Below are 24,147 nucleotides of genomic sequence, written 5' to 3'. Positions count from 1 at the left end.
ATTAGGAGTATAGTACAAAATTCCGTAGTTGAAACCATCTCCAAACTGTCTTTAGATACAAGTGTATTTAAATTCCCAACCTTATTAAGAAATTCTGTTTTAGATATGTCTTCTATCCTTTAGTTAATTTTTAAAATTTTAATGCTGTAACAGTAGGACAAAGAAAATGTTTCGCTAATTTTTATCATCCACTCTAAAAGTGTTTACTCATCTCATCCTAATTGTATTTCCTTTGTTTATTTCTAGTAATATCTAGTCATGGAGGCAATATAGCATAGTGGTTGACAGCATGAGCTTTGCAGTCAGACTGTGATTTTGAATCCCAACCAGGTCAGGCACTTAGTAGCCTTGTGAGTTTGGGCAAAATTCTTAACTTTTTTAGGACTCATATGCTTACATCATCCTCAAATGAGATTAATCATAGACTCTCATAGGGCTGTTAGGAATATTAAATGTGATAATGCTAGTGCATGTAACATGCTTTGCATAGTTCTCAGCCTTTAGTTAATGTTAGCTATCATAATCATCATCATTGTTTTCATTATATGTCTTCATAATTTGTTCTGGGAAAAAGGACTTTTGTGTTGACCAAGAGCATTATTATCCACTTCCCCATTCCACAGGCCAACTTTTTATTTAGTTGAGTGATCTTGGACAAGTTATCTAACTTCTTTGAGCCTGAATATATTTAATCTGCAAAATGAGAATCATAATAATATTTACTTCATAGGTTTAATCATGAGGGTTAAATGAAATAATTTATATGCAAGTGCTGTAGTTTCATCCAGGTGTTAATAGTTACTCCTTTCCTTGCTCTACCTTTATATTACAGATTTATGAAGGTTCCATTGTAGTTAGAAATACTAGTACTTGGAAACTTGGGAGAAGAGTAGAATGGGATTCTTTATTTGAAATATTTCTTGAATCTGATTTTTGCTTTCTTTTATTTCTGCCCTACTCAAGTCGAAATTTTCAACCCAACATTCTTGGGTTTAGTGGGACACCCTAGCAGTTTGCCAGTATAGTCCATACTATATCTTTCTTTTTCTTAACTTTAGTGCTGTTGGTCATGTGGTCTTAGCTTCCCTATTTACTTAGTCTTAATTCCTACCATTCTCCAAAATAGACTGTATGTTCCAGGTGGATTTCCTCACTTTCTACAGCATGTTGCCTGCTCTTTCCCACCAGGCCTTATCTTTCTCTCCCTTTGAGTTCTCCTCTATGTCCTCCTCGCCAATTTTCTCATCTTTATAGTCTAACATAAGTTACAACTGTGTTATACTGTTATTTTCTCTTTTGAACTTCTATAGTACTTGTAATCTGTCTCATATAGTTTAGAACTTGATCAGAACTGTGTTGTATGAGTCTAAAGTGTTTAGTCTTACCTCTCTAATGAGAATTACTAATGAGGGCTTAGTAATTTTGGACATTATTGTTCAATGAATACTTTTTGATGGTTGTGAATGATTATCTGCCCCCCCCCATTCCCCTGTTCTTTCTCTCTGAATTAGTTAGGACGCTGTCAGTTATACATGATAGCACTCAACTTGAATTTTCCTAGGCAAAAAGAATTTCTAGAGTCAGAGAAACCTGATCTCATTAAAAGTATAAAGATTCAGTTGAACTTCAGTAAGAACTGGAACTTGGGCCTCAAATGGAAACAAGCCATTCTCTCTCTATTCTTATTCTTGCTTTGTGTTGTCATTTGGACTGTAGACTGGTTTTAGTCACTTGTGTGGAAGATACCGTTGCCCAGAGCGCTGGAGCTTTATATCTAACAGCTTCAGCTTCAACCACTGATTTTAAATCTTGGAGTCTCAAATCCAGAGCTCTGGAGCAAAAGATGCATCGATTCAGCTTGGGTCAGGTGCTCACCCCTCAACTGATCTCTTGTGATAAGGATCACAAGAGAACTATGAGAATGGGGAAGCAGTTCCCAGGAAAAGAAGAGCAGTGGGGCAAGGCAGACTATAACATAGATGCTCCTTATACCACTCCTCCCTTCCCTCCTTTTTTTGACCTTGGCTGGATCGCTTAAACTCTCTTCAACAGCCTATTCTTCAGTCTGTGAAAGGGAGTTAATAATAATTTATTTCATAGGGTGGTGGTAAGCATTAAATGTGATCATCTGTAAAGCATGGTTTGAAACCTCACAAAAACAGTTGTGTAAGCTGATGATAAATGGCTGCCCCTAGGTCCCTTTTGCCCTTCTGCCCTGTGCTCTTCTGCCCTGGCCCCAAAGCTTTTTTGTTTGTAGGAGTTTATCCTGCCATTCTAGGTTGTTAGGTGGTCTTTTGGCATTACCTGTCTCAACCCAGTCCCCCATAGCTTCTATCATCTTTTTGAGTAGAAGAGAATGAAGTTATTAACCTCATATAGCTTTTCTCAGGTGGTTTTAGAGTAAATATTTATTATAATTAAATGAATTATAATCTAAATAAAAACAATGGCCTTATTTTTGTAATTGTAGCATTCATGCTTAGTCCCTGCCCCTTTTCTTCTTATAGTAGTGGCAGAGTAGCCACTTAATTTAGTGAATTGAAAGCTAAGGGCCTATAGAGATTCTACTCCTTTTTACCTATATTAATTAGGAATCTTTATTGTAAAGGACTGAAAACTCAACCCAAATTAATTTAAACAACAAAGAATGTTATTGCCTCTGAATACTTGATAGGTAGATTCTAGCCTCAGGAATGTCTTTTTTCAGGGCTCAAATGATGTGACTGGGAGCTGGCTTTCCAAATCTGCTTCTTTAGTATTGTCTCCTTTCTCAGGTACATAACTCCTTGTGGTTGTAAGGTACTTGCCATTAGCTTCCATGAGTGCTTGTTCAGGCATAGTGGAAGAAAAAGTCTTTTCTTCTAACCTTTAAATAGAGTTTCTAACTGATCTGGCCCACTAGATCATGTGCCCATATCTGAACCGGTCACAGTAGTCAGAAGAATGGTGTGATGGTAAGCATAGGCCTCCGTCATGAGCTCCAGTCTCAGAACTGGGAGTGAGTCGTCTTATTCCAAGACAGAGTATTAGAGTTGCATGAGGGAGGGATGGAAATTGGAGTTCAGTTTCCAAGATAGGCGGAAATGACCTGCTGGGCAGTCACAAACAGCAAGTATCTCCTATATTAGATGGAGATTCCTCACCAAGAGAGACCCAAGTTATGATAGTTTATTCTTCCTTATGTTTTTTGTAAATGACGTTTTTACTAAATTGTTAAGTTATCTAACATTAGAGTTAGCATAAGTATTGTCAACTAGTTGCTAAAGACTGCCAATTTAAGACCACAGCTGGGATAACATTTGGTCCTTTAATGAAAGGATACCTGTATGCTGCTTTGCCTTAGTGATAAGTCTTTGGGTAACTTAGTGAAAGATTTCCAAATTCCTGTTCATGGATCAACCATATCAAAACCAAATACAGATTCTGGCAGGCCTCACCACAGCCTTACCGTACGAGAATTGGAGTTGGAAGATGTAGTATGCTGAAATTTGTATTCTTAACAGAGTCTAGGTGATTGCATAGCCAGGTTTGGGAAGGATTGAATAGTTGCCAACTAGCTAGACATTATGCCTCCTGCATATACCTCATTTGGGAAGCTGCTGTGAGGAAAACAAAATAGATGGAAGTGGTAGGATTGGATAGAAAAAAACTTGCCTCCATTTTAAGAAAGTATTTTCTCTTTTTAAAAATATGTTTTAAGAAAGAACAGGTTATATGAAAAAGAATGAACGTTTTCTGAAAAAGCTGGTTTTGTTTTAGTTTGTTCGGTTGATCTGATTTCAGGCGGGGCAGGAAATCAGATTTGATAAAGAATTCAAGTAGTGTTACCCTCAGTCATCATTGTAACTCCCCAGTACCTTGTTCCTTTGCCAGCTAAAAGGAAAGGACCTCCTGTTTTCTTAGTACTTATGAAGAAATTGTTTAAATGTGAATAGGCTCTGAAAGAATAGTATAGTATATTTAAAAAACAGATTTTTTAAAATAAATTCGAAAGAGATTGGAAATTTACTGTTCCTATGAGATTAAAATTTTTTTCCTAAATGAAAACATATTTGAATTACTTAAATAGCTCGTGGGCTTCTGAGCTATTATATATTGAGATATTGATGCTCAACATGTAAGCTCCATGAGAGCAGGTATCTGATTGTCTGTCTGGTTCACTGATGTGTCACTAGTTCCACGAGCAGTGCCTGGCATATTTTAAGTTTTCAATAAATATTTGTTTGTTGTTGAATTACTAGAAAATGTTTTTGTTTGTTTCTGTGATGAAAGCCAAGAACAGCTGACATGAGGTTAAGAGATACGGTGTAATTGGTAATTTATTTAAATCTAAGCTGTATCTGTTCTAGGGGGATAATATATTTTAAAACTACAAATGGTATGTATAAAGGCATAGGTGGGTTCCCCCTCTCCCCAATATCTTTTATTTTTTATTTTTATTTACTTATTTTTTTTGTGGTATGCGGGCCTCTCACTGTCATGGCCTCTCCTGTTGTGGAGCACAGGCTCCGGACGTGCAGGCTCAGCGGCCACAGCTCACGGGCCCAGCCGCTCCGCGGCATGTGGGACCCTCCCGGACCAGGGCACAAACCCATGTCCCCTGCATCGGCAGGCGGACTCTCAACCACTGCGCCACCAGGGAAGCCCCCCAATATCTTTTAATTTTGGATGGGGAGCCAAAAGCCAATATATTCATCTTTATAAGACTTTGCACATTCATTATTTTATTTAATCTTTACAACAATCCCATGGGCTGGCTGATGCAGATATTATTCTTTATAAATTAAAGTAAACCTTAGAAAAGGTAAATGAATTGCCTGACATAACAGCGTATCATCAGTAACTGGCAGGCTTTCAAAGATCCTTCGTCTGTAGTATAACGGAAAGAGCATCAAAGTTGTAGATAACATGCCACAAAGAGAAGTGTTTCCACAGCACTTAGGAGAGTGCTTTGTACACAGACTGCACAAAGTGAAAAACATTTAAATTGAAAAGTATGGGCATTGGTAAAGAATGGAGTGGGGAAGATGAGGTATGTAGTAGTAGGGAAAAGATCTTGCTAAATGTTTATTGACTAGGTTGGAGGGGGAAGGTAAGTAAGTTCTGTAGTATTTTACTTCAGAAGCAGTGGTCTAGAACTTGACTGGGTAAGGGATGGGAGTCAGTTCTTTGATTGACTGTGCAATGTATTTATTGCAAGGTTCAAACAGCTTTCTGCTAAAACATATCTTTGTCGGATTTGACACGTCTGGAGAGTGAGTATTGGTAGGCAATCTAAGCCATGAAGCATGGTGATCTGAAGTAGAATAAAATGATGCATGATGATTAATGACACCATCATGCACATTAATTTAACAGTAGACAGTAGTAACATTTTACTGAATTGGTATCAAATAAGATACGGGATGACTTTGGGAACATGTTAAAAAAATTAATATCTGTGTATTTGGTGCAGGGATTACTGTCCTATAACAGAACTGAACATTTATCAGGGGCTAGGGATGGGCTAGGGGATTGACTGCAAAGAGGTACAAGGGAACGTTTAGGGTGATGGAAGTGTTCTGTATCTTGATTGTGGTAGTGGTGGTGGTTATACAGCTGTTTGTCGAAATTCATTGAACTATAAACCTAAAAAGGATGAATTTTATTTTACGTAAATTATACCTCAATAAACCTGAATTTTTAAAAAAGAAAAAATATTTGGTGAAAGGATTAGTAGTCCTATGACAGAACTAAACATTTATTTGCTACTGTCAGTAATATGGCCTTTGAATATGAGGGATATGTCTGTGTGTGGCTTCACTTATGTATGTATGTGTCACTTGGGAAGGACCTGTGCTGTCTGAATTTTGAAATGTGATGATTGAAAAACAACTGGTAATATTTGTGGCCAGTGATAAAATTAGAGCATTTATGTGAAAATTAGAATTTTGGAAAACTTGCATTTGCCACCCTGAGCTTGACAGCTTTCCAGTGCCTAAAGACTTTTCTCATGTAGTTGGTGGTGACATTAATAAATGTGATTTTTGAACATTGTGTGATGAAATGTATCAACATTTGGAAGAGCTCATAATTTTTTGGAAGAGCCAATATTTTCTCAATGACCAATTATAAAATCATCGATGAGTAAAAGATCTACTCGAAGTACAAGATAGGCCGTTAAATTTTTTTTTTAATTAATTAATTTATTTTTGGCTGTGTTAGGTCTTCATTGCTGCACGCGGGCTTTCTCTAGTTGCGGCGATTGGGGGCCACTCTTCATTGTGGTGTGCGGGCTTCTCATTGCGGTGGCTTCGCTTGTTGTGGAGCATGGGCTCTAGGCGTGCAGGCTTTAGTAGTTGTTGCATGTGGGCTGAGTAGTTGTGGCTCTTGGGCTCTAGAGTGCAGGCTCAGTAGTTGTGGCACACGGGCTTAGTTGCTCCGTGGCATATGGGATCTTCCTGGACTAGGGATCAAACCCGTGTCCCCTGCATTGGCAGGCGGCCTCTCAACCACTGCGCCACCAGGGAAGTCCACCATTTAATTTAAATATTACAAAGTGAGCACAAAAAGTTCATTGATACAGTTTCAGATTCCATACTGCAAATGACTTTTTTTTTTTTTTTTTTTTTTAATGTGTCTGTGCCGTGTGGCTTGTGGGATCTTAGTTCCCTGACCAGGGATTGAACCTGGCCCTGGCAGTGAAAGTGCAGAGTCCTAACCACTGGACTGCCAGGGATTCCCTAATGGATTTGTTTTTAAAAATCCATTCTGATGATCTGTCTTTTAGTCAGTGTGTTAAGAGTATTCCCATTTAATGTAGTATTAACGTGTTTGGGTTTGTCTCCCATTTTATTACTTATTTTGTACTTCTTCCCTTTGTGTTTTGTTCCTGTTTCTCTTTCTTGTCTTCTTTTGGGTTATTTATACATTTTTTTAGTATCCATTTTAGTTTATATATTGTGTGTGGGGTTGTTAAATAAATTTATTTATTATTTATTTATTTTTGGCTGAGTTGGGTCTTCGTTGCTGCGCATGAGCTTTCTCTAATTGTGGCATGCGGGGGCCACTCTTCATTGCTGTGCGTAGGCTTCTCATTGTGGTGGCTTCTCTTGTTATAGAGCACGGGCTCTAGGCACACAGGCTTCAGTAGTTGTGGCACATGAGCCCAGCTGCCCCGTGGCATGTGGGATCTTCCTGGAGCAAGGCTCAAACCCGTATCCCCTGCACTGGCAGGCGGATTCTTAACCACTGTGCCACCAGGGAAGTCCCTGTGTTTTTGATGATATTTTTTATGCAGTTTTTTTAATGGTTGCTGTTCTAGGGATTTCAGTATACATGCCTGACTTTTCACAGTATGCTACCACTTTTTAAGGAATGTAGGAACCTTACCACCATAAATGCCCCTTCACCCCTCCCCTTTATGTTGTAGTTGTCTTATGTATTTCAGCTATACACATTGAAAATCCCGTCAGAAAATGTTATAATTTTTGTCTTCATTGGTCAAATATATTTTAAATAACTCAATAGGAGAAGAATAGGTAAATTTATCATTTTGGTTGCTCTTCTTACCTCATGTTCCAAGTTTCCTTCCACTATTGTTTTCCTTCTGTCTGAAGAACTTCCTTTATGAGGTGGTGTTTTTTGTTTTTTTTTTTAAGTAGTCCTTTTACAGCAAGTTAGCTGGCTATGAATTTTCATAGTTTTCCTTCCTCTCAGGCTGTTTTTATTTCATTTTCATTCCTAAAGTATATTTTCAGTGGCTATAGAATTTTGGATTGATAGTTCTTTCCTTTTGATACTTTAAAAATGCTGTTCCACTTCTTTCAGAGGTTTCACATAGTTTCTGGTGAGAAATCTTCAGGTATCCAATTCATTCTCCCCCTGTAAGTAAGGTCATTTTTTTCTGGTTGTCCTCAAGGTATTTTCTTTGTTTTTAGTTTTAAGCAGTTTGATTATATGTCTGGAAGTAGGTTCCTTTGGGTTTATCCTATTGGGGTTCACTGAGCTTGAATCAGTAGCAAATATGGGAAATTTTCAACCTTTGTTTCTTTAAATATTTTCACTGCACTAAACTCTTTCTCCTGTCCTTTTGGGACTCTTAATAGCACAAATGTTCCCCTTTCTGTTGTTTTCCCACAGGTCCCTGGGGCTCTGTTCATTTAAAAACAATTTTTTTTTCCTTTGTTGATTAGATCATTTTTACTGATGTATCTTCAGGTACAGGCGTACCTCATTTTATTGTGCTTTGCTTTTTTGCACTTCACAGATACTGCAATTTTTACATGTTTGTGACAACGCTGTGTTCATCAAGTCTGGTGGTGCCATTTTTCCAACAACATTTGCTCACGTTGTGTCTTTATGTCACATTTTGGTAATTCTTGCAACATTTCAACCTTTTTCATTATTATATTTATTATGGGGATCTGTGATTAGTAATCTTTGATGTTAGTACCATGACTACTGAAGGCTCAAATGATGGTTAGCATTTTTTAGCAGTAGGGTATTTTAAAATTAAGTTGTGTGCATTGTTTTTTAGATATAATATTATTGCACAGTTAATAAACTGCAGTATAGCATAAACATAAATTTTATATGCACTGGGAAACTAAAAAATTTGTATGACTGGCTTTATTGCAATATTTGCTTCATTGTGGTAGTCTGGAATCAAACCCACACCATCTCCAAGGTATGCCCGCATACTGAGTCTTTTCTCTTGTCATCTCTGTGTTGCTTTTGAGCTTATCGAGGGTGTGCTTTTCATTTTGGTCATTGTATTTTTCCCTTCTGAATTTTCCATTTAGTTCTTTTTTTATTGCTTACGCTGTCTAACCATTAATTCCAAGTGTTTGCCCTTATTTTGGGGAGCATTTTAATAATAGCTGTTTTAAAAGTCTTTGTTAGATAATTCCAACCTGTGTGTCATTTTGCTATTGGCATCTGTCATTTGTCTTTAACTTTTTGTTTTGAAATAATTACAGATTTACAGGAAGTTACAAATATAGTGCAGAGAGGTCTAGTGCACCCTTCACCCAGTTTCCCTTGATGGTTACATTATGCATAACCTTGGGACAGTATCAAAACCAGCAAATTGCAATTGGTTTGATGTGTGTGTACAGTTCTGTGCCATTTTTCCACATGTGTAGATTCCTGTAGCCACTGCTACAATCAAGATACAGAACTATTCCATCACCACAAAGATTTCCCTGTGTTACTTCTATATAGTCATATCCCCCCACCCCCCATATCCCTAACCCCTGGAAACCCACTAATCTGTTCTCCATCTGTATAATTTTATCATTTGAAGAATGTTATTAGAAAAAAATCATACAGTATACAACCGTTTGAGATTGTTTTTTTCACTCCTCATAAAGCCCCTGAGATCCATCCCCATTGTTGCAGGAATCAGTAGTTCATTCCTTTTTATAGCAGGGTATCATTCCATAGTGTGGATATACCACAGTCTGTTTAGCCATTTACCTACTGAAGATAATTTTTGTTGTTTCCATTTTTTGGCTATTAGAGGTAAAGCTGCTATGAGCATTTGTGTGCAGGTTTTTGCATGTACAGTGTTTTCATTTCTCTGGGATAAATGCCCATGAGTGCAAATGTTAGGTCATATGATAGTGGCTGTAAAACTATTTTCCAGAGTAGCTCTACCATTTTATATACCACCCTGCAATGTATGAGAGATACAGTTTCTCTGCATTCTCATCAGCATTGGTATTGTAACTATTTTTCATATTAGTTGTAATGAGTATATAGTGATATTTCATAATGACTTTAATTTATATTTATTTAATGGCTAATGATATTTAGCATCTTTTCATGCAGTTATTTGCCAGTCAGTACATCCTCTTTGGTGAAATGTCTGTCTATATCTTTCTCCCATTTTCTAATCAGATTTTGTTTTGTTTTTAACATCTTTATTGGAGTATAATTGCTTTACAATGGTGTGTTAGTTTCTGCTTTATAGCAAAGTGAATCAGCTATACATATACATATATCCCCATATCTCCTCCCTCTTGGGTTTCCCTCCCACCCTCCCTATTCCACCCCTCTAGGTAGTCACAAAGAACCGAGCTTATCTCCCTGTGCTATGTAGCTGCTTCCCACTAGCTATCTATTTTACATTTGGTAGTGTATATATGTCCATGCCACTCTCTCACTTTGTCCCAGCTTACCTTCCCTCTCCCCGTGTCCTCAAGTCCATTCTCTTATGTCTGCGTCTTTATTCCTGTCCTGCCCCTAGGTTCTTCAGAACCAATTTAAAAAAAATTTTTTTTTTAGATTCCATATATATGTGTTACCATACAGTATTTGTTTTTCTCTTTCTAACTTCATTTTGTATGACAGACTCTGGGTCCATCCACCTCACTACAAATAACTCAGTTTTGTTTCTTTTTATGGCTGAGTAATATTCCATTGTATATATGTGCCACATCTTCTTTATCTGTTCATCTGTTGATGGACACTTAGGTTGCTTCCGTGTCCTGGCTGTTGTAAATAGAGCTGCAATGAACATTGTGATACATGACTCTTTTTGAATTATGGTTTTCTCATCGTATATGCCCAGTAGTGGGATTGCTGGGTCGCATGGTAGTTCTATTTTTAGTTTTTTAAGGAACCTCCATACTGTTCTCCATGGTGGCTGTATCAATTTACATTCCCACCAGCAGTGCAAGAGGGTTCCCTTTTTTCCACACCCTCTCCAGCATTTATTGTTTGTAGATTTTTTGATGATGGCCATTCTGACTGGTGTAAGGTGATACCTTATTGTAGTTTTGATTTGCATTTCTCTAATGATGAGTTATGAGTGATCTTGAGCATCGTTTCATGTGTTTGTTGGCAATTTGTATATCTTCTTTGTAGAAATGTCTATTTAGGTGTTCTGCCCATTTTTGGATTGGGTTGTTTGTCTTTTTGATATCGAGCTGCATGAGCTGCTTGTAGATTTTGGAGATTTGTCAGTTGCTCAGATTGTTTTTTATTGTTGAGTTTTGAGAGTTATTCAATTATTCTAATATATATGGTTTGCAAAAGATTTTCCCCAGTATTTGGCTTGTCTTTTCATCCTTTTACCTAGATCTTTTGCAGAGCAAAAGTTATTTTCGACAAAGTCCAATTTATCAAAAATTTTTTAGATTTTTAAAATACATTTTGTGTCATGTTTCAGAAGCTTTCACTAAGTTGTAGTTCTCAAAGATTTTACCCTGTTTTCCTAAACACTTTAACATTTAAATGAGTGATCCAATTTGAGTTAATTTTTGTGTGAGGTGTGAAGTTTAGATTGAGGTTCATTTTTTTAATGATTTTTTAATGGATATCCAATTCTCCAAAACATTTATTGAAAAGACTACCTTCCTGCATTGAATTGCTTTTGTACCTTGTCAAAAATCATTTGGCTATACTTGTGTGGGTCTGTTTCTTGGTTTTCTATTCTGTTCCATTGATCTATACAGTTGGCCCACTGTATCCACAATTTTCACATCCACAGATTCAACCAACTGCAGACTGAAAACAGTCTGGGAAAAAAAATCCAGAAAGTTTCAAAAAGCAAAACTTGTATTTGCCTGTAGTCAGCAGTTATTTACATAACATTTACATTGTAATTGCAACTATTTACATAGCATTTTCATTGTATTAGGTATTATAAGTAATCTAGAGATGATTTAAAGTATAGGGGAGGATGTGTGGATAATATATACAAAGGCTATGCTTTTTTTTTTTTTTTTTTTTGCCGCACCGTGCAGCTTGCAGGACCTTAGTTTCCAGACTGGATCGAACCGGGCTCCAGCAGTGAAAGCACCAAGTCCTAACCACTGGACTACCAGGGAATTCCACTGTGCCATTTTATTTAACGGACTTGAGCATCTTTGGATTTAGGTATTTGCAGGGGTCCTAGAAACAATCCCCCAGAGATGCCAAGGGAGTACTGTATGTGTGTCCTTCCATGAGTAGCGCACCCTGTCTTGATTATTGTAGCTGTGTAGGTCTTAAACTTGGGTACGGTTATTCCTACACATTATTCTTTCTCAAAATTGTTTTAGCTTTTCTAGTTCCTTAGCTTTTCCATATAAATTTTAGAACAATCTTGCCTATATCTACAACATGTACAAAAACTCTTGCTGGGATTTGATAGGAATTGTGTTAAACCTATACGTCAGTATTGGGAGGATTGATGTCTTTACTATGTTGAGTCTTCCAATCCATGAACACCATATGTCTCTCCATTTATTTAGATCTTTTAAAAATTTCTTTCATCAGTATTTTGTAGTTTTCAGCATAAATTCTATATTTGCTTTGTTAGATTTATTCCTAAATATTCTTTTTTTATCTGAGTAAATGTAAATGGCATTGCGTTTTTAATTTTGGTTTCTTCATGTTCATTGCTAATATACAGAAATACAGTTGTTTTTGAATGTTGATCTTATATCTTATGACCTTGTGGAACTCACTTATTAGTTCTAGGTGTTTTTTGTTTATTTTTGTGCTGTAGCTTCCTTGTGATTTTCCTCATAGACAATAATACCATCTGTAAATATGGACAATTTTATTTCTTCTTTTCTGATATGTATGCCTTTTATTTCCCTTACTTTATTGAGCTGGCTGTGAGTTCCAGTGCTATGTTAAATTAAGAGTGTGAGAAAGGACATCCTTGCCTTGTTCTTGATTTTTGATATGAGGGATATCATAGATTTTTGCCATTAAGTATGATGTTAGTTTCAGGTTTTTTTGTAGATGTTCTTTATAAGTTGAGGAAGTTCACCTCTATTTCTAGTTTTCTGAGAATTTTTCTCATGAATAGGAGTTGGATTTTGTCAAATACTTTTTATGCATCTGTTAATATCATGTGATTTTTCTTCTTTAGCTTGTTCATGTAGTAAATTATATATGAAGAGAACTTTTAAGTTATACTCTCTTAGCAGCTTTCAAATATTCAACACAGTATTGTTAACTGTAGTCACTGCTGTACATTACATCCCCAGGACTTATTCATCTTATACTAGAAGTCCAAGCCCTTATTTTACAACTAAGACCTCTTTCCATTCTAGTCCAGTATCCCTTCTTAGAGCAGCTAATGACTATTGTCATTGCCTCTGTGTGTGTGTGTGTGTGTGTGTGTGTGTGTGTGTGTGTGTGTGTGAGTGTTGGAATGTGAACAGGCGCCAGCCATCACTGTGGTAGAAGATGGAAGCCTCTTCAGGCTTGAGTCATTCTTGGCTCAGGGGTCTTCACATAATGAGGTTACTATCACACAAGCTGGAGAGGCTTCAAAGGAAAGAATTTTTTTCCAATCGTAAGTCTGAGAGCTTTGGTACACAGGTAGATGCCACTGATTTTATCCTGGGCAACTTACGATGTAATCTTATGTTCCAGAATTAGAATTTAACAATGAAAGTTCATCATATTCTTCCAACCAAATGGGGGAAACAGGCTTCTTTACCTATTATGCTTTTGTGTGTATTTCTTTGTATAGCTTTTTTATTTGGTTACTCTAGGTATTCAATTAGACATATATAACTTACCACATTTGATTGGTGCTGACATTTTATTAGTTCGAGTGAAGGGTAGAGTTATCTTCTTTATGTTCCTTTACCGTCCTAGTATATAATATATTCATGTTTAATGTCTTTTTATATGAGAAACAATGAGAAACAGTCAGGTCATATTAAAATTTTTTGCTTCAACTTTCAAGAGAATGAAAGTGTGTTGTATTTTCCTGTATTTTTACTTTTTCATTCATTCTTCCTCTTATCCCAAGATTCTTTCTTTTATCATTTTCTATTTGAAGAATTTCCTTTAATATTGTACGTCAGCTACATTGTTTTAGGATAGGTCTGCTTGTCACAAATCACTTAGGTTTTTTTCATCTGAGATTATCTTGTTTGTTTGTTTTTTTTGGATATAGAATTCTACTTTGACAGGTTTTTGTTGTTGGTTTGGATTTCTTTGGATATATCCTGTTAGGTTCTTCAATCTAGAGGTTTATGTCTTTTGCCAAATGTAGGGAATTTTTAGCCTTCATTTATTTCAGTCATTTTTAGTCCCATTATCTTTTCTCCTTCTGGACCTCCAGTGATATTAAATCTTTTGTTATGATTACCCAGGTCTCTGAGTCTCTGTTCATTCTTTTTTTTCCCACCATGATCAAGGTCTAGTTTTATGAAAATTTGTATAGGAACTTTAAGAAGATAACAGCGAGCTGTTTACTTTTATTTTAAACAATATTATTTTATTTTTTAATTCAACAGCAAAATACAATCATTCTGAAAAATTATACCACGTTGTAACTATATATGCTGATTAGGGTGACATGAAGCACACATGGCAAGTGAGTCATTTTGCTGCCTTTGAAGGGAAGCATTGCTTTACATCCCTTTCCTCTTTATTAAATAGTCAAGATCACACACTGGTGTTTATTAAAATAACCAATGGATTTGGCTCTTTGACGAGTACCAACCTAATGGTAACAAGGACTCAAAAATGAAGATTCCCCAAGCCATTTCTACGACTCAATAAAAGGCTTTAGACTGGGAGGGGAAAGTGCATTTCATTTTTTATTAGTCAAGTATAGTTGGCTGGAAATCAGCTTGTTTTTCTCACTTTCATTTACAAATTTGATGAGCTGGTTTTTTTGAAAAATGTTTTTATACTACTGCTAACTAAACATATGACGTGCTTTATTTTTCCCCAAAGAAACGAATCAGACACTTGAAGGAAAAATTTGAAAAATAAACTCTCTCCCGCAAAACAAAATCGAACCACCTGAACTTTTTCAGTTATTCATGCCAACACAAAGTCTAGCTTGTGTTCACCCATACCTATAAACTGTTAAAGTGATAGGGAGGCAGATCCTCTTTGAAATTATCCATGAGTATATTTCTGTGACTTCTTAGGATATATCAGTTTCTTACAATACAACAGACCTATGTGGTAGTTATTGTTGTTATCCTTATTTTACAGATGAGAACACTGAGGCTGTGAAGGGTTAGATAACTTGCTTAAGATCACGGTGACTATTAAGTGTTCTAGATTGGAATATGACTCCGTGCCCTTTTGACAGGATACTGATTATATGGAAGTCTTTTTCTTTTTTATAAGGTTGATGTATCAACTTTGTATCTTAATTCTGTCCTCCCTTACATTTTTTTTGGAACCTCACTTAATCATTTTTATTCTATAAAAATATGTCTCTTCTACCTAAAAGTATTTCATCAAATATAGGTTTTAAATCATGTAAGCTTCTAATCTTTCTCATTTCTTTTGGACATTATTTCATTTGTTCCTTTTCCATTAACTTTTCTACCCATTATAAGCTGGTTTATGCCCCTTCCACTCTGAGAAGCATTCTATTTAAGGTTGATATTGACCTTTGAAAGAAGAATTTCCCAAAGAGTCTCACTCCAGCTTCTCTGGGCCTAGATGGTCTATTGTATGTCTCTACCATAATCTCTTGCCTCAGGAGTCTGTGGGGTTTATAGTTGTCACGTAGCTTTTATGAGCTGTGCCCCCACTGCTTTGTCTACCTGTATTCTTAGTTACACAAAACAGAAAGGTCCTTGCCTTGGTCCTTCAGGCATCCCCCAGATGGGTTAAAACAGACATACATAATAGTTTACAAATACGGTCTTAACTCTGCTCCCTCAGGTTCAAGGTGGGGGAAGTGGGAACCAATCTGTTACCTACTCAAGACCAAGACCACCCCCACTCCGGGAGAGAGTGGGGTAACAGTGAGTAAACATGTCACAAAGCTTTCCTACCATTTGAATATGGTTTTTACTTGATTGGATATTTGCTTGATTGCTCTTAACCTTTGTTTTCCTGAGCTCTTACAAAGTTGGTTCAGAGAGCTTCTGGGTTTTTTTTCACATTTCTTTGGGGGAATGAGAGTTTGGAGTTTCCTAGTCTGCCGTTTTGCTGGTGTCCAATAGTGAGTTTTTTTAAAAGTTGTGGCAAAATATATATAACGTGAAACTTATTTTAATTACTTCTGAGTGTACAGTTCAGTGGCATTATATTGTTGTACAACTATCATCAGTGACATTTTAATCACAAATTATTTGCCTCCTTTTGCATTTTTCATTCTAGTTGACCTCATGGTGGCATTTTGCTTTGCTCTTAAGTTCCTTCTAGAGTTAGTTCAGCTTTCATGATGCTATTATATCTCCCTTCCCCACCTCTCTTATTGCTCATTGGTCACGTTTGCTCTGCTTATCTCTCAGATGTTAATGTTTCCCAGGACGCTATTGTTCACTCTTTTTCCATTTTCCCCTTTGTTTACACTTGTTGGGTAATTGCATCTGTTATCGTGGATTTCAGTGTATTCTCATGACTTCCAAATGTATATCACAGTCCAGTCTCTCTGTTGAACTCAAAACTCATATTTTTAACTGCATCTAGTTATCCATAAAATGGCAGCTATCCTACAGGGACCTCAAATTCAGTATATCTAACATCTTTATCTTTTCTCTCCAGATTGTATTCTCTGCCTTGGTTAATGAAGTCACTGTCTTCTTACCTAAACTAGAAGATAGATAGTCATTCTTATAATTATATAATCATTCTTAATCCTTCCTGTCCCTCTTTCAGTCATTCATCAGGTTCTTTTGCTTCTAATCCTCCATTCCTATTGCCCCAGTTTAGTTCAGACTTGTATTGATATCTTCCTATGCTTGTATTACCACAGTATCCTCCTAATTGCTTCCTTTTCCACCTGTCTCTTCCTGTTCTAATCCGCTGTCTTTATCATTGTCAGACTTTGATAAAATAAAAAACAGTCATGTCACTCTTCGTCTCCCCAAAATTCCTGTGGTTCCAAGTGGATATCATAAGATAAATACTGAAATTCTTAGCATGGTATGTTATACCTTTAATACACATTCTGTAGTCCATCTTCAGAGCATTGTTTCCTGTACCTCCTCCTTCTCACCCTATGGGACCAGAGCATCCTACTCTCATTCTCTAAACTTTTCTTGCCTTTCTTCTCTCTAGATTGCCTTGCCCCACCTCCAACTTACTCTTTCTGAATTCTCTTCTTTAAAGATCAGCTCAAACAAATGGAACCTAATTAAACTTAAAAGCTTTTGCACAGCAAAGGAAACCATAAAAAAAAACGAGAAGACAGCCTACGGATTGGAAGAAAATAGATTAATTTCCAAAATATACAAACAGCTCATACAGCTTAATATTAAGAAAACAAACAATCCAATCAAAAAGTGGGCAGAAGGGACTTCTTGGTGACGCAGTGGTTAAGAATTCGCCTGCCAATGCAGGGGAAACGGGTTCGAGCCCTGGTTCAGGAAGATCCTGCATACAGTGGAGCAACTAGGCCCATGCACCACAACTGCTGAGCCTGCGCTCTAGAGCCCATGAGCCACAATTGCTGAGCCCACGTGCCACAACTACTGAAGCCCACGCACCTAGAGCCTGTGCTCTGCAACAAGAGAAGCCACCACAATGAGAACCCCATGCACTGCAACGAAGAGTAGCCACCACTTGCTGCAACTAGAGAAAGCCTGCGTGCAGCAACGAAGACCCAAAGCAGCCAAAAATTAATTAATTAATTAATTAATAATAAAAAAAAATGGGCAGAAGACCTAAGTAGACATTTCTCCAAAGAAGACATACAGAGGGCCAATAGGCACATAAAAAGATGCCCAGCATCGCTAATTATTAGAGAAATGCAAATTAAAACTACAATGAGGTATATTCTCACACTGGTCAAAATGGCCATCATTGAAAAGTCTACAAATAATAAATGCTGGAGAGGGTGTGGAGAAAAATGAACCCTCTTTACGCTGTTGGTGGGAATGTAAATTGGTGTAACCACTATGGAGAACAGTATGGAGATTCCTCAAAAAAACTAAAAATAGAGTTACCATATGATCCTGCAATCCCACTCCTGGGCATATATCCAGAGAAAACTCTAATTGGAAAGGATACATGCACCCCAGTGTTCATAGCAGCACTATGTACAATAGCCAAGACATGGAAGCAACCTAAATGTCCATCGACAGATGGATAAAGAAGATGTGGTATATATATATCAGTACAATTGAATATTACTCAGCCATAAAAAACAATGAAATACCTAGATATTACCATATTAAGTGAAGTAAATCAGACAGAGAAGGACAAATATCATATGATATCACTTATATGTGGACTCTTAAAAAATAATACAAATGAACTTATTTACAAAACAGACTCACAGACATAGAAAACAAACTTATGGTTACCAAAGGAGATTGGGGAGTGGAGATAAATTAGGAGTTTGGGATTAACTCATACTACTTTATATAAAATGGATAAACAACAAGCACAGGGAACTATATTCAATATCTTGTAACAACTTATAATGGAAAAGAATGTGAAAAAGAATAGACAGATAGATATAAGTATAACTGCATCACTGCTGTACACCTGAAAGTAACACAACATTGTAAATTAACTACAATATAAAAAAATGGTTAAAGAGAAAAAAAATCAACTCATATTTCATCTCTTTTATGAAGCCCCAATTGATTAAGCCGTCCTTTCTCTGTGTAGTATCTACTTTGTAACACTGAGGATCCTGTATTATTTACTTTTTCTACCTACTAACCAGTGAACTTGCAGAGACAGGAAGTATTTTACTATTACTATTTTCATTATTATTACTATTACTGTCTCTGTTTTCCTACAGAGGAGGAGGCTGACTTAAATAATTACAATGTAACAAGTACGGTAATTCCTAAATAGGAAGCACATAGGTGTTTTATTTTTTAACATTTTCTCAGAGTGTTGGGGAAGGCAGCACAAACATTTGAGGCAGTCTAAACATAAATATTCACATCCCAGCTGGAGAAAAGAGCAGGTGCAAAGGCAGTGGGATAGAGTGAGCATGGGCCATTTGGGAGATGACTGGTAGCACACTGTGGCTCAAGCCTAGATATATGTATATACAGAATATGAGGGTGGAAAGGTATAGTTTGAGATTGATTGGGAAGAGCCACTGTATGTTTTACTAAGTATTTGGAATACTTAATTTTTTGTACTATAATTGTCCTAGGGAATATTGGCATGTATGTAGTATAGTCACATTGGTTAAACAGATTTTAATTGTATTTAATATCAGAAGTTGTTAAAATTCCCTGAGGAAAATCTGTTTCCATTTTCATATCAGTGATTTAATTTTGAGAAATTTCTTATCTCTTTACCTAACAAAGAGATTAACATGGACCCAAAATATTTTCTTCAAATGGTACATCCTCTGTCATCAAACATTTGACAGCAGTCAAAAAAAAAGAAAAAAAAGTCAGCCTATTTTAGAAGCAGTTTGGTTTTCAGAAGCCCTGTTTTTTTTCCCCCCCCAATGTTTATTTATTTATTTGGCTGCGTCGGGTCTTAGTTGCGGCATGCGGTGGGGAGGGGTCTTTTCGTTGCAGCGCATGGGCTTCTCTAGTTATGTTGCATGGGCTTAGTTGCCCCACGGCATGTGGGATCTTAGTTCCCTGACCAGGGATCTAACATGTGTCCCCTGCATTGGAAGGCAGATTCTTAACTGCTGGACCACCAGCGAAGTCCCAGAAGCCCTGGTTTTACTGCCATAGTTTTAATGGATTTTTTTTTTTTCAGTTTCTCAAAAAATATTTCTTATTTAGAAATAAGTAACAATTTTGATTTTGAAATTTTACAAATTCAAAAAACAAATTGATGCTTTTTATACATAATATATTTTCCTTTCTTAGTGCCATTATAGTCTCATACCTTATAACAAATGTATTATTACTAATGGATCTAATCCTAAATGATATTTTACACAGGAATCTTACTTTTGTAATTTAAAACTATCCAGAGACTAAAGTTTGCAGAGGTGTTCAGTTGAATAATTTTCTTCTGTTTCTCCTTTGCTTAAATGTTGTGAGATAACACAACTGGTGCTTTTCCCCCTCCTAATACCAGCACTTCTTAAGAAATGTGAAATGTCCATTCTTTAGAGATTCTTGTAAAATGTTATACTTGTCACTAATTATGCCTGCCTTTGTGTGTTTATGTGAAAATACTTCTCTAGTGTGACTAGCTTCTTTCAAAATACACTGCTATAACTGGCCTACTATCATTTTTCAATTATAAGTAGCAAAGAATTTAATTATTGTAATTCTTTGACATTGATTGACTCCTCTCCTACGTTTTCGCCTCTGTAATTCTTATACTGATGATTAAGCTATATGATGGACATGTGAAAGTAGAGGGTAGCTTTCCTTCCTGCATAAATCTTAAAATTGAGTGAAGGAGCAGTGGGACTACGTGCTTTGACTGCCATTCCTTGTGAATTGTTTTTGCACTTGGAAGAATGTTAATTTCTATTAAGGTCCTGAATTCTCATACTAGAATATGGACTTTAGGAAGTGGGAAGTCTTATTCTCCATTATTTTAGAGAACTTCAGAGTGTTGAATAGAAGTCAGGATTCCTTGGCCCACTTTGTGGTTGGATATGGACATTTCTTACCTTGTGTAGCTTCTCTACTTCATTAAAAGTGGAAGCCTGCATCCCTCTCCCCAACCCCAGTGTTTTGACTCCCCTTAGCCTCTGTTGGTATATGCCTTAGATTATGCTAGAAGAATACCTTCTTCCCCATTTTATTTCGCTGATAAGAGGCATATAATTTTTACTTATGAGTGTTACTGAAAAGCCATATACCGTCTCCTACGTCTGTAAAATTAAAGTGTATGGTGATAGGTCCAGACACCTAGTGACCATAAACAGTTAGCGGAGGCAGGTAGTTTTCCATTAACAAATGCATGATTGAATTCTTGGTCAAGCAAAAGTCAGATGCCTTATGTAAAAAACAAAAAAAAATTTAGTTATATATGGGATTACTACATTGGGAACAGTTTAACATCATGACCTGCGATTTACTCTTAAGGTTTTATGACCACGTGATTAAAATATCTGTTTTCTCTTTATGTCATTTCTATCAGTAGTGAGACTAACTTGTAGAACTTTCAAATGTCATCTAGAGAAATAAAGGAAAGAGTGGGAAGTGGGACTGTTTAATGGTCAAACACTTCATACACTTCACTCATTTAACTCTCACAAATCCTTTCTGAGTTGTAGTTAGTTATTCCCATTTTACAAAAGAGAAAACGGAGGCTCAGGAAGGTTATGTGACTTGTCCTTCCAACAGTAATATGTAAATATACTATGCTTATTTTTTTAATTTAAAATGTTTTATTTTTTCATGGTTGAATTCTTTTGACCCATCTGGAATTCACTTAATTATTAGTATGAATCAAAAATCATTCTTCTCCCATAGTGCCATGCAGTTATACAAACAACATTTACCAAAGAGTGACACTTTTTGTCAGCCCCGTCTTGCCCCTGATCTCACTATTTGAATGGATGATCCTCTCAGTGCAATAAGTCCTATAGCTCCTACATTGATTCAGTGGCATTTAATGAACTCTTACTGTGTATTTCAGGATGCTTTTAGTCACAAGAAATAGAAGATCCAGTGTAAATTGAGTTAAGCCATAAGGAAAAAGTATTATCTCGAGAAAGCATGGGAAGAATAGGTTCCAGAGTAGATTAATTCAGTGGTTCAACAAACATCATCAGAGACCCAGGTTCTTTCCATCTTTTGTCTCTGTCATCCTCCTTGTGTTTGGCTTTTTCTCCTGCCAACCTCCCTTGAGGCCCCAAGGTGGCTGCTGTTGTTTAAGGTGTCACATACAGATATAACAGTTTCTCATGAAAGGAGAGACTATGTCTGACGTGTATCTCTTTCAAGAGAGAAGAAACTTTCCCCAGAAGCCTTTCTATAGGTTTTTCCCTCATGTTACATGTGTGAGATTATTACCATGTTCCTGTACTTAAGCTGAACACTGGCAAGAGTAATAGGCCTCCATGTTTAGCTTAGATTAGACTAATCAGAAGTGACCTCCTGGAGTTGGGGAAGGTCTCTCCCTTCTTGGATGCTTGTAGTCTCATGGAGGAGGGTCGATAGCCCAAACAAAATCAAAGTTGAATGAGGAAAGTAGAAGGGGGAAATAATTGTTGGGGTAGGAGAGCCAACAGTGCCTGCCATGCTGTGAGTAAAACGTGTTGCTCAGTTCTGGGGCTTAGCTTACTCACAGCATCTGAAATTAGCTGTGAAGATTAAAGTAAAAAATAACTCTAATACAGGAGAACTGTTAGATTTAATAGGTAGTTTAGGGAAGGTCATGCAGAAGAGGTAATAGTGGTGTATTAGGGAAAACGTAGTATTTTGAGCCAGAACACTAGGTTTGAGTCCTAACCAGTGTACTTTCTAGTTTTAATTAGAAGAATGACTTGTGATTTTCTATTAATTTTTGAACAGTACATCTTGGATTTAAATATACATGTTTATTCTCAATTCCTAACTTCATTTTAAAGAGATTCAGGATTTTTAAATCATGTTTTTATCATGGTCATGTTATTTCTATAACGACTAGACTAAGAGTTCATATTTTGATTATAACACAGCTTACTAACTAGCTGTGTGGCATTGGACAAGTCAGTTAATATTTCTGATTGTTATTTGCCTTAGCTATGAAATGAGGTGGTTAAACACGTTATTTTTTGAGGTTCTTTTCTGTCTAACATTTAGTAATTAAAAAAAAACTTATTTGGAATAAAATTGGAGGCAGTTGTTTTCGGTATATTTACTGAAGAGAGCGTGTTGTAAGTAAAATTTAATACACATTTTCCTCACTTTTTTTTTTTTTTTTTCGGTGCACGGGCCTCTCACTGTTGTGGCCTCTCCCATTGCGGAGCACAGGCTCCGGATGCGCAGGCCCAGCGGCCATGGCTCACGGGCCCAGCCGCTCTACGGCACGTGGGATCCTCCCGGACTGGGGCACGAACCCATGTCCCCTGCATCGGCGGGCGGACTCCCAACCACTGCGCCACCAGGGAAGCCCTTTCCCTCACTTTTTAATGTTTTATTTGATACTAGAAAACAATATAAGCTGTTACAAATTTAGGTGTTCTGAACCTTTTAAAACTGGGAAGTGTCTTTGGAAGTAGATGTGTACTAAGAGCTCTTAAAATAATAGTTATTATAAGATATAATAATATGTTGATTTTATTGCATTATGCCTACTTGCATTTCCCAGATGACTTTATCAAAATTCAGCCTAAAATTGTGTAGCTAATATTATTTGTACTACTCTATAATCGGTATAATTTTTTGGAGTGACACGATGCAGTGAAACTTAGTATCTAATCTAAGAACAGTATTATTTCTTGAGTAATATAATGCCTTTGCTGTGGAGCATAAACCATAAAATCATTGGTTTAATGTACATTTTATGCACACTTGTTCAGGACATTTTGCTAGGTGCTGTGGGAGAAAATGAGATTTAACTGTGGTTTCTGCCTCAAAGAAGTTAAAACCTAGTCAAATGGGTGTGTATATATATATTTAATTTACCTTTTCCTAGAAAATAGTGAGTTCATATATTTATTGATTGGTTTTCAGTTTAGAATAGACCAGGTAAAGGTTCTTGTCTCTTTATTGTAAAAATAATTAACAGAAATATTCAAATGGTTTATAAGACTCTAAGAAATGTATCTCAAGGATAGATGAACTTTCTCTAGTGGAGGAACTTTTTCTTCAGACCTGTACAAACCTCTGAATTCTGAAAAGCCAGTGATAGGGTGGGTTGGTCTCTTCAAGCAGTCAACAACATTGGTATTACTAGTCGTCTTCTCTATGGTCAGTTTCCAGCCTAAGCAATGATATATTTTAAAACCTATTAAGATTTGACTGGGCTTTTTGGTTTCCTAGGGAAATATTTTAAGTACTCTAAAATAGCTGAGTTACTCACACCTTTGGCTTAATACAAAGTGTATATCCCCTGGCTTTGATTTCTCCTTCAACCTCTTATGAACATGACTGTACATGGTCTCCAGAAGGTGTGTTTTCCTTTGCTGCTTCTGTTTTTATATTGTAGCAAACTAAATTTCCCCAGTTAAATAAAATGAAGATTACTTGGGATTATCTGAATGTTTCCTCTGCTCCTACCACATGACAAGGTATAATCTGTATAGATGCATTCCCATTTCAACACTGATTGGTACACCTTCACATAGCCCTGCACTTGCTTAGATAATATTTAAATATCCCTGTAAAAGTAAAAGCCCGTATTTGTCCTTTA

General features: G+C 36.6%; 1 protein-coding gene across 4 annotated transcripts in view; it reads left to right on the top strand.

Annotated features, from left to right (window-relative positions):
- The window catches only part of ROCK1 (Rho associated coiled-coil containing protein kinase 1), a 146,406-nt gene that overhangs the window by 11,020 nt on the left and 111,239 nt on the right, over positions 1 to 24,147 (top strand). The gene's annotated exons all lie outside the window — the stretch shown is intronic.

This window comes from Delphinapterus leucas, chromosome 14, assembly GCF_059928025.1.
Source record: "Delphinapterus leucas isolate spDelLeu-1000000601 "Yukka" chromosome 14, BTC_Dleu_Yukka2, whole genome shotgun sequence".
Classification (NCBI taxonomy): Eukaryota; Metazoa; Chordata; class Mammalia; order Artiodactyla; family Monodontidae; genus Delphinapterus; species Delphinapterus leucas.
Note: the sequence above shows the minus strand (reverse complement) of the source record. Positions and strands in the feature narration are given on the sequence as shown.